The sequence below is a fragment of the Labeo rohita genome, chromosome 3 (genome assembly GCF_022985175.1).
Source record: "Labeo rohita strain BAU-BD-2019 chromosome 3, IGBB_LRoh.1.0, whole genome shotgun sequence".
NCBI lineage: Eukaryota > Metazoa > Chordata > Actinopteri > Cypriniformes > Cyprinidae > Labeo > Labeo rohita.
This window is the reverse complement of record NC_066871.1, coordinates 37013347-37025361: the sequence shown is the minus strand read 5'-3', so window position 1 is coordinate 37025361 and position 12015 is coordinate 37013347.

Here is a 12015-nt window from a genome sequence, read left to right as displayed (position 1 = left end):
ATTGTATTCATTTTCATTCCGGTTTCTGAAAGGAAAGTCTTCTCTGAAGACTGCATGTTAGTCCAGACTGTAATATGCCATATTACTTGCAGGAAAACATCAAAGTATGTTATAACGTCAAATTGCATAGCCTATACAGCGATGGTGACTGGATGGCTATAAATCTCTGATTGCTGCTTTAGAGGCCAAAATGGCTGCAATAAAGACAGTGTTAAAAGAGAATAAATGGTCTGGTGATAAATGGAGTGAGTAATGTGCTTGAGCACAGTTTTAAAGTTTCCCTTAATCACCTACATTATAAAATGAATTCTTTGAATGAACACTCAAGAAAAAGAGTAAAAGTAATCAAGTAAGTATGCAAAGAAGGAAACAGAGAGAGAGAGAGAGAATTTTGAATTTTAAATACATCTTTACTGTAACAATTTCCTCTTAATTTCTTCTTGATTTACACAATTATTCACACTTCATTCAGAAACACTTTTTTTTTTACATACAGGTGCTGGTCATATAATTAGAATATCTTCAAAAAGTTTATTTATTTCACTAATTCCATTCAAGAAGTGAAACTTGTATAATGTATACATTCCACACAGACTGATATATTTCAAGTGTTTATTTCTTTTAATTTTGATGATTATAACTGACAACTAATGAAAACCCTAAATTCAGTATCTCAGAAAATTAGAATATTACTTAAGACCAATACAAAGAAAGGATTTTTAGAAATCTTGGCCAACTGAAAAGTATGAACATGAAAAGTATGAGCATGTACTGCACTCAATACTTAGTTGGGGCTCCTTTTGCCTGAATTACTGCAGCAATGCAGCGTGGCATGGAGTCGATCAGTCTGTGGCACTGCTCAGGTGTTATGAGAGCCCAGGTTGCTCTGATAGTGGCCTTCAGCTCTTCTGCATTGTTGGGTCTGGCATAATCGCGTCTTCCTCTTCACAATACCCCATAGATTTTCTATGGGGTTAAGGTCAGGCGAGTTTGCTGGCGAATTAAGAACAGGGATACCATGGTCCTTAAACCAGGTACCGGTAGCTTTGGCACTGTGTGCAGGTGCCAAGTCCTGTTGGAAAATGAAATCCGCATTTCCATAAAGTTGGTCAGCAGCAGGAAGCATGAAGTGCTCTAAAACGTCCTGGTACACAGTTGCGTTGACCTTGGACCTCAGAAAACACAGTGGACCAACATCAGCAGATGACATGGCACCCCAAACCATCACTGACTGTGGAAACTTTACACTGGACCTCAAGCAACGTGGATTCTGTGCCTCTCCTCTCTTCCTCCAGACTCTGGGACCCTGATTTCCAAAGGAAATGCAAAATTTACTTTCACATAACTTTGGACCACTCAGCAGCAGTCCAGTCCTTTTTGTCTTTACACTGTTAGAAAAAAAGGTACGGCTCTGTCACTGGGGCAGTACCCTAAGGTAAAAAAGTGGAAAGGTACCAATATGTACTTTCAAAGTACTAAAATGGACCTTTAAGAGGTAGGTGAGCAGAGGTGGGTAGTCCAGGGGTCAGAAAGTAAAAGTCCTGCCATATATTTGTTCCACCCATGAACTGATGAAATGATTTCACCAGAGGTGGAACCAAGTCCTTCTGTTCAAGTCACAAGCGAGTCTCAAGTCAAATCCCAAGTCCTCAAAGAGTTAAAGGTAATTGATAATTAAGTGACTAATTAAATGATGACTGTGCATTAGTGATGAACACCTGCTGTTACTGAGAATTACAGAGGATCAGATGTTGATGTGTTATTGGTTAAAATGATGCTACCATAATGGAGATCAGTGTTTGCTTTAGTTGGGCTCTTGACCCTTTTAGTAATTCAACGTAAATTGCTTCTAAGCAATTGCAATATTGTTTCACAGCAAGTGTTTGTACATTATTGAATTAAAAGCTTATGGTAGCAGAGATAACATATTAGATAACATGTTTTGCTTTTAAATCATTTGAGTGAACATCATGTAATGGCTATTCTTTGGTTTGTAGATTGACACAAATTATTAAACAACTGGATAAAAAGCCAAATTAGGAAATGCCACTGTAAAGCTGAAATATAGGGGGGAGATTTGCAGCAGCTCAGGCTTTTAGACCTGAACACTTATCATACGATCCTCAACAGTGGTGACAATAATTCTTCATGCTGTAGTGCATGATGTGAGTTTTTACTATGGTGTTACCCAGCATGCATTGCAGCATGAAGAATTTAGTTGATTGTCACCATTGTTGAGACTCATATGCTGGTTCTTGATGTCTGCGTGTGTCTAAACAACACAAAAGCTAAAATATTTACATGTCCCACGTATAAAAGAACTCTCATTAATTTTGAATTATCACAGCTAAACTATAATTCCATGCCAAGCTTCACAGAACTGTTTTTTCAAATCCTAAACTTAAACACAAATAAAGCTATTTTCCATATAATCAGGTCACTGCCTGATAACTTTCAGATCACATACTCTTTTGATCTCACTATTTTCAATGTAACACTACATACATTGTGACATAGAGAAATCTAACATAATTAGTCTAGGGTCTAGAGTCCAACTAAAGCAAACACTGATCTCCATGATGGTAGCATCATTTTAACAAATAAAACATCAACATCTGATCCTCTGTAATTCTCAATAACAGCAGGTGTTTATCACTAATGCACAATCATCATTTAATTAGTCACTTAATTATCTTATTAACTTCAATTTTTTGAGGACTTGGGATCTGACTTTAGACTCCCTTGTGACTTGAAAGGAAGGACTTGGTTCCACCTCTGGTGAAATCAGCTGACTGAGTTCATGGGTGGAACAGACATATGGCAGGACTTTTACTTTCTGACCCCTGGACTACCCACCTCTGCTTACCTACCCCTAATGGTATATATTAGTACCTTAAAGGTCCATCTTAGTACTTTGAAAGTACATATTGGTACCTTTTCACTTTTGTACCTTAGGGTACTGCCCCAGTGACAGCGCTGTACCTTTTTTTCTGAGAGTGTAGCCCAGGCGAGACGCTTCTGACGCCGTCTGTTGTTCAAGAGTGGCTTGACACAAGGAATGCGACAGCTGAAACCCATGTCTTGCATACGTCTGTGCGTAGTGGTTCTTGAAGCACTGACTCCAGTCCACTCTTTGTGAATCTCCCCCACATTTTTGAATGGGTTTTGTTTCACAATTCTCTCCAGGGTGCGGTTATCCCTATTGCTTGTACACTTTTTTCTACCACATCTTTTCCTTCCCTTCGCCTCTCTGTTAATGTGCTTGGGCACAGAGCTCTGTGAACAGCCAGCCTCTTTTGCAATGACCTTTTGTGTCTTGCCCTCCTTGTGCAAGGTGTCAGTGGTCGTCTTTTGGACAACTGTCAAATCAGCAGTCTTCCCCATGATTGTGTAGCCTACAGAACTAGACTGAGAGACCATTTAAAGGCCTTTGCAGGTGTTTTGAGTTAATTAGCTGCACTGTAAAATGTAATTAGTTGGGCTTACTTAAAAAAAGCATGCAAACCGATTGCCTTAAAAAAACTAAGTCAAGTGAAATAGGAATAGTATGTTGTAGTGACAAATGCTTAGTTAGTATAGTTTACTTACACGAGAGCTCTAGTAACTAAAAAAGAACTGTAGGGGGTACTTAATCATTTACTTTAGGCTTACACTTGACTTAGTATAGCTACTCACTGACTCCCAGAGTGCATAGCGGCATGAATAAATTATGCAGTTGGTGTTTTACTGTTGTTTTTTTTAGTTGCTAATTTTATTTGCTGACTTGTGTCAGTAGTAACACAACAAAAAAGAGAAAATAAAATAATATAATGGTTACTGTCACAAGTAACAAAAATAAATAAAACTGAATTTTTACCATTGTTGTGATTCACATGCTGAATGTTGAAGTCTGTCTGTGACTTGAGCACATTACCATAAATATTAAAGGACTGTCTCAACCCAATAAAGTTTCTCAAGGTGTTTATGAAGAACAACAAAATTGTAAAAGATCAATAATAAATATAAAAAATACATTAGCTAAAGAATTGAAAGATTTAGCTAATTGAAATACCAGAATTACAAGGCTATCTTCTAAAAGCAACCTACTTATTACTTTTCTTCCCTTGAAATCAAAAATTATGACTTAATGTTGCATTGCTGCATCAAGAGGAAGAAAAGCAAAGTTCCAAGTGCCCAACCAAACGGAACATTAATCACTATAATGGTAAGTAAAAATAAATAAATAAATAAATAAATAAATAAATAAAATAAGACACACAAACAACATTTTACGAAAATCAACATCAATTTATGAAGTCAGCTTATGTGATGTTCTCTCAAAAATATAGTTGTATTGAAACAACATTCAAGATGACTTTGGGAAATGAGTGAAGGTAACTAGTGAAAAACTAATAACTGCAGATTAACAATTTTCTTCTTCTTTTGTTGTTATTTTGCAAATTAGCAACATATTAGTGCACTGCTGCCTCTCACTGGTTTATTAATGTCATTGGTTCCTTTGTGGCTACTTTAATATTTTAAGTAAGCGTCACTCAAAGTAGTAAGTAAACTGTTTTACTCGCTTGAACGTAGCTGTAACTTAATAAAACCTAGTAAGTATAGCAACTAAGTAAAGATAACTAATTATACCTAAGTAAGGTAAACTGTTGGATTTTACAGTGTGATTATTCTAATTTTATGAGATACTGAATTTGGGGTTTTCATTAGTTGTCAGTTATAATCATCAAAATTAAAATAAATAAACACTTGAAATATATCAGTCTGTGTGGAATGAATGTATACATTATACAAGTTTCACTTCTTGAATGGAATTAGTGAAATAAATCAACTTTTTGAAGATATTCTAATTATATGACCAGCACCTGTACATATTTAAAAAGTCAACACCATTTCATTGTTCTCACATAAAGTACACAAAACCTCATTAACACCCCAAATATCTACAAACTTTGCTAAACAGTCCACCAACTTATAGTAAGCAAACTCTACTTTTAGTCTAGCTGCCACAAGTCCCAAAAACATAGGAACCACACTTATTGCATCTTGCCCTGGAAGTTTATTTTTTCTTGTTTTCCAAGTTACTAATTTTGCAGTGCCAGATTTACCACTTCACGCTCCAAATTAAAAAAAAAAAAAAAAAAAAAAAAAAAAAAATGCACTTGGAGCGTCCATATCTGCAACAGAAATTAAACGAGACTTTACTAAGGCCCCTTTTACTTTTCTCATTTAAATAAGAACCCAACTGCATTTTTCCCTCTGTAGCTTACTACTCAACATAGGATCAGATCTATTAATTAATTCTGCTTCTATCTATTCTCAACCAACTCAATCATTTCTCTTAAGACTTTAGTAGATTTGGCAGTATACTGCAGGCAAAACATTTTTATATTGACTTTTTCTATATCCCACCACTGTCTTAAGTTTTCAAAACTGCCTTTTTTCATTTTCCACAGTTGCCCAAATATTTCAAAGTACCTACAAAATTCTTTATCTTGAAACAGTCTAATATTAAAATGCCAAAAAGACTTGTTTGAACTCTGAAAATTACTTATTATAACCATCACCAAATTATGATCTGTAAAACATATTGAAATGATACAACAATCAGTAATTTGACTACTGAACTGTTTAGATACATAAATTCTGTCCAAACGAGCAGCAATAACTCTATTATTATTATTCACCTTAACCTATGTATATTGCCTCACATCAGGGTATTTAACTCTCCATATATCCAAAAGATCAGCTGCTCTTTTTAACCTTGATAAACAAGATGATGACTGAATATGTGGTTCTTCAGTATTTTGATCGACTGTAAAATTGTCTGTACAGTTCCAGTCCCCTCCAACTATGACACTCCCATCATTAAAGCATTTTTTAAACACATTACTTAACACACCAAAAAACATTAAATTTTTCAAACCCTACATTTGGTGCATACACATTGATTAAATAATAAATTTCCCCATCAGTGTCAGCTTTAACTACCAGGAGATGGCCATTTATTGGTTCTTCTGTACTTGAAACAGTAACCCTTAAATCAGGTGAAAAAAGAATTACCTCTCCTGCACTCAAATTTGTTTTACAACTTAATTTATACTGCCCTTTCCACCATAGTCCCCACTCAACTTCATTACCTACATCGCTGTGTTTCTTGAAGATAAATTACATGTATTTTTTTTTTCTGCTCTGTTATTTCAGATATACTAATGCACGTTTGTGCATATCCCTCCCCCCATTTATTTTAAGAGAACCTACTCTTAAATCTTCCATATGCAATTGTAAGAGGGAAAGGAGAAAAACAGATTTATTTATTTAGTTGTTTATTTAACAGAGACAATGCAGAATAAAGATGCTCTACATACAGGCTTCTAGCCAATGGCTAATTTGTAGCCCCAGTCCCTGGTTAGGCTTTTAAAATACAATTAAAAAAAAAAAAAAAGTACAAATTCAATAAACATAACAGAAATCTAAGACTGTGTAATGCCATCAATGTTCACAAACCTGTTTTTGTTTGAACCATTTTTTGATATTTTTCAGAAAAATGTTCAACTCTGTTTGCATTTTCAGTTCAAGTGGCAAACTGTTCCAGAGCAGTGTCCCTTTAACTGAAAACGTGGACTGAGCAAATTTAGTTTTTCTTTTAGGCACTATACAGTTCTGTGTAGTTGCACCTCTTGTATAGATCCCTCTACTACTCTGTTTTACTATTAATTGGCATATAACATCTGGAGCAAGCTTACTGACACATTTAAAAACCATTTTAATAAGAGACAGATTCATAAAATTGTCAAAACTAAGCAAACTGTATTTTTGTAAAATGTTACAATGATGCCATCTGATTCATTTCTTATCTAAAATTTTTAAGGTTTGTTTATATAGGGATCTAACAGGTTTGATAGTCAGATAAGAGACCTGACTCCAGACAGTCACGCAATAAGACATATGTGAGAAGACCATTGCGTGCATATATAACTTAGGTGCTTTAAGTGCTAAATATGGTCTAATCATAAAAAAACAATTCAGGTTTGTTCTGATGGTTTTACAAAGCCTCTTTACATGCACATCAAATTTTAATTGAGAATCTAGAATAACACCTAAAAATTTTAAATCACTAACTGTTTCTATTACCTTTTGGTCGATCCTAATTGTAAAACCACTCATTTCTTTTCTTCTGATTGAGAAACACATTGAAACAGTTTTTGAAGTATTCAAAGTCAAACAAATCTTTTGCAACCACTGTGAAACACCAGTCATTTCATTTGTTAATATATCTGCTGCTAAGTGTGGAGACTGTGCTGATACATAAATAACTGTGTCATCTGCATATAACTGACATTTAGTTTCCTTACAACAATTTGGTAAGTCATTAACATATAAGGAGAACAACAGAGGACCTAAAACTGATCCTTGAGGAAGACCCATCTCAATATTTTGTAAAGATGATCTTTCGTTATTTATATTAACACACTGATCTCGGGCTTCCAAAAATGATCTAAACCAGTTAATTGCCTGGTGGGAGAAGTTGAACATATTCATTTTATGTACAAGTATTTTAAGATTTACAGTCTCAAATGCCTTTTTAAGGTCCAGAAATACTGCACCTACCACATTACTATCGAAAGCTACCTTAATAAATTCTGCGAAGTAACAATTTGCCATTTCTGTTGAATACTTGGGTCTAAAACTGATTAGAATGAAGTAAATCATTTTTCTCTAGATAGCCGATAAGTTGTTCTGCTACCAGCTTTTCTAGAATTTTTGATATTACAGGGAGTATAGCAATTGGTCTATAGTTCTGAACCTCAGTGGTTGATCCTGCCTTAAAGATTGGATTTATAATAAAGGTTTTCCAATATGATGGGAATTTACTCTCTCTAATAGACAGATTCATTAAATTCATAAATTCATTAGCAATCTCAGTGTTATCAGTACTAAGTTTTCCATTTATATTCAACTCTAATTGTGAATTTATTTGCCTACCTTCTGATTTGGACAATTTATGAATACATTTCCAGAGAGATGAGCTATTTCCTCCCGATTCTGCAATCATTTGTTCAAAATATAACTTTTTTGCTTTCCACATCTCATTAACTACCTTATTTCTTATTACCTTATTTCTGCTTCTGATAGAAGCAGCATTACAAAAAGAGACACCACGTGATGAATGAGATTGGTCAGCTAAGTCAAAGCCTTTAAGATTCTCTTTTTTTCCACTTTTCTATACTTTGTAATTGCCGTTACATGTTTCTTCAAACGAAACCTTTTCTTTTCATTCAAGATCTCAAAACCCACATTCTTCTGATGTACTGAAACAGACTTCTCAAACTCCTCAATATCTGGGAAAAAAAATCTATAACATTAACTTGCTTTCCGAAAGTATCATCCAGAAAAGCATTGATCTCTTCTAAAGTATACAATGAGAAATCATCTTGTGGTTCACCTCACCACTACACAGAGAATCTCCCTGTGAACATAAATCAAAGTCATGTGTACATGCAGTCTCATCCAATACTGTTTCATCCATGCCACCCTCATTACATTCTTTGTTACATTTCAACTCCATCAGCTGCTCTTCTCCACCCCACAAGCTGCACTATAATTTCTAGACTAAATACCACTAGTACCTGGTAGAGAGTGCAAACCATAGATATCAGTGCTTTCAACATTCACTGAGCCAGCAATATCTCTATTCATATCATTAACCGCAATATTTCTGAAATCAGAAACTATCATTGTTGATGCTTTTGCTTCGTTACTAATCCGAACTCCTTGGGTAGGCACGGAAGCAGGAGTATCACCAGTCTCGACTCTCGAAACACTGCCTTCATTTTCCCATTCTTTATGTGGACAAGCATGCCGTTTATGCCCAACATCACCGCATTCAAAACACTTCATGCTACCGGTTGTAAACCATGTATGTCTTCCCTTCATGTTTAACACGAAAGGATATATCCAGCATTCGCTCCGGAGAATCGTGTTTACTTGTCTCTTAAAAGACATCACATGTTTTTGGGCTGGGTGTTTACACCCCAGAGAGATCTGGACTAGCAATTTTTCTGAAAAAAACAAAACAAAACAAACTCACGCTCCAATGCCTCATTGGTTATGAATGGCGGTACATTTGAAATCGTAATTTTAAAAGAAGCTGTGTAGAGTGGAGTAACTTGCACTAAACTGTCATTTACAATAAGACCCCTTTCAATTATTTGATTAACGAGATCCTGCACTTTCAAAAAGACCACAACAGCCTTATTCATACGAGAGGCAGAAGAAATATTTTCATGGCCTACCGCCTCTCCCGTCGCAACAAGCACATCCTCTACCATTACCCCATCAGCAGGTACACACCTGAATCCATTGCGCAAGGACAGAGCCTCGACCTGAGACGCCATCCCTCCGTGTAAAAAGTTGCTTTAACAACAACAGTTAACAAAAACAGACACTTACCAAACCATGCAGAATCAAGATGAAATAAGAAAAGCATAAAGAGAAAACAAGGACAGGTGAATTTCCACTATTCAGTCTTCACCCCCACCACTCTCGCACGTGCAAATTCCCAGAATGCTGAGAGAGAGAGCATAATCAGGTTCTGTGCTACTAATGGTTCTTGATATGATGGTCATTGTAGGAGAAGCCTATGGATTTTTTGATTGCTTAGAAAAGAAGCAGTACCTCTTCTCAACAAACCACTTGATTTGACAGATCATTAATGTCCAGAACTGCAGTGGAATGAGTTTAAGGCTCCATTTATGGCAAGTCAGTTCACTCAGCACTTCTTACAGCAACTCGCTGCCATCAAACAGTAAGAACTGAAGAACTGAAACAGCAACAGCTGAAGACTGAAAAAGATGACTTTGCTGATTGGTGATTGACTCTTTTATTTGCAAGGCAGGACTTTTGTGTGCTTCTCAATATGATGTTTGATAACACAGTTCGGGAGGAGAGCGATCAGATAATCAACTAATTCGGCACAGGTGCAACTCGTCTAGCTAATCATCCAAACTAGCCATATATATGCACACAGCTGACTTACCTCCGACATTCGACTGTTTTTTGGCATCCCCCTCCACCCCAACTGCTCACTCTTAATCTATCCTCATCGTATACTTGGGATGGGGGGAGTTCTCTGGGTTTGGGCCATATTCCAGCCTCCCCCAGGACAGCACGCCAAAATATGCTTACTGTTTACTCAACCAGATTAGATGTAAGGGTGAACTCGTGAAATTTAAAATAATGCTTCCTTATTTCCGTTTTTTTTTACGGTGACCTATTATGCCCCTTTTCACAAGATGTAAAATAAGTCTCTGATGTCCCCAGAATGTGTAGGTTAAGTTTTAACTCAAAATACCAGACAGATCATGTTTTATAGCTTGTTAAAGGTCACATATTTTACACCTTTCTGGAGTTTTATTTTAGGTCTTGATGTCCTTAAGAGTATATATGTGCAGTATAAGTACCAAAAACCATCTTAATATAATTTTACAGCTCCTTTCTGAGGAGCTCTGCTAAGAACAGCTCGACTTTGGTCTGTCTAATTAACATTCATGAGCCTCTCTTCTGATTGGCCTGTTGTTTTTAGTGACGCACGGCCAGGGCAACCACTGGTAACTAGGGTCATATATGCCGTAGCCTGCTGTTACTCACAAGTAATGTCAATAGAAACATCAGTAATGATGGTCAGTGCTGAGGGAAATGTTGTCCGGCCTCACATGTCTGAGCCGAATCGGTGACGACAGGTGACAATCAACCACCTCCTCAAACGCGCTTACTACAGGAAGGTTTTTTTTTAAACACCGAATGCAGTAAGCTACGTAACTATTGCTTTCCTACTGATGCAGTAAAGCTCATTTCAAACTAAGCTTTAATTCCGGAAAATTGCCAGAGTGCCTTTTGTGTGAACACAAACACGTGTCCCGGGGTTAATTCCGGGAACGATCCTGGGTTTGGAACCTAGCAAACATTGCCGGTCGGGATCAGTCCTGTAACGAGCACTGTGTAAACAAAAGCCAGAAACGATGCTGTAAAGGCTGTTTTGCTGTGGACTGACTGTTTTTAAACTTATATGGTACACTCAAAAAAATATTTCAGCCCTTAACTTAATTCAATTACGTACAAAATTTCCATGCATTTAGATTACGTAGTTTTAATTTAAACAAATCAATTAAACTTAATGTGATTCAAATGCATCAGTCTTACGTAAATGAAACAGGTAAAGTTGATGTAATAGTACCCAGTGTTAAACAAATCCTGCTCAGTGTTCATGTGTTTCCACACTACAGAGTGTTCAAGTAGCATTGACACAGTGTTGGAGTTAAGGAGATCATTATGTCATGATTGACCAATGATGATGAACACCTGTTGTTTACAAGCAGAATCACAGAAGGAAAGAGAAACACAAGAATCAGACACAGCCAAAGAGAAAATTAACTTAAATAAATGAGGACATTAAATCTCTGATTAAACAACTCCACAAACAACATTACAGATTGACTTGATTTCTGTCATATATCTATAAATATTATTTCAGAACATCTAAACAGAGGTTTAGATGTTTTATTTTTTTTTTTTTTTTTTAAAGTTTCAATTGACCTCACCATCATGGCGAACAGGCTTTACTTTTGATTTTTTTATGTTAATTTTTTTGGCTGTTGTAATTATGTGTATGAAGCACATTTATTACAACAAAATAAAAAAAACAAAAAGAAGTCTGATTAGGTGTTTTTGGTTAATTTTTATTGTTTGTTAAATCATTATCATCCAGTGGCATGATGCACTGATCTCATGCAGTGGTTAGTCTATTATTTTCATAATGTTTACAACAGGTGTATGAACTATTATGGATGTTTATTTTATACACTAAATCTTGAAATCTACAGCATCAGTTTGACACACACAGACATCAAGAATCAGCATTTGAATCTCAACAATGGTGACATTCAACAGCTGCATGCTGGGTAGCAGCAGAGTACAAATCTCACCCATGACTCCCAGCATGCAGCTGTTGAATGTCAC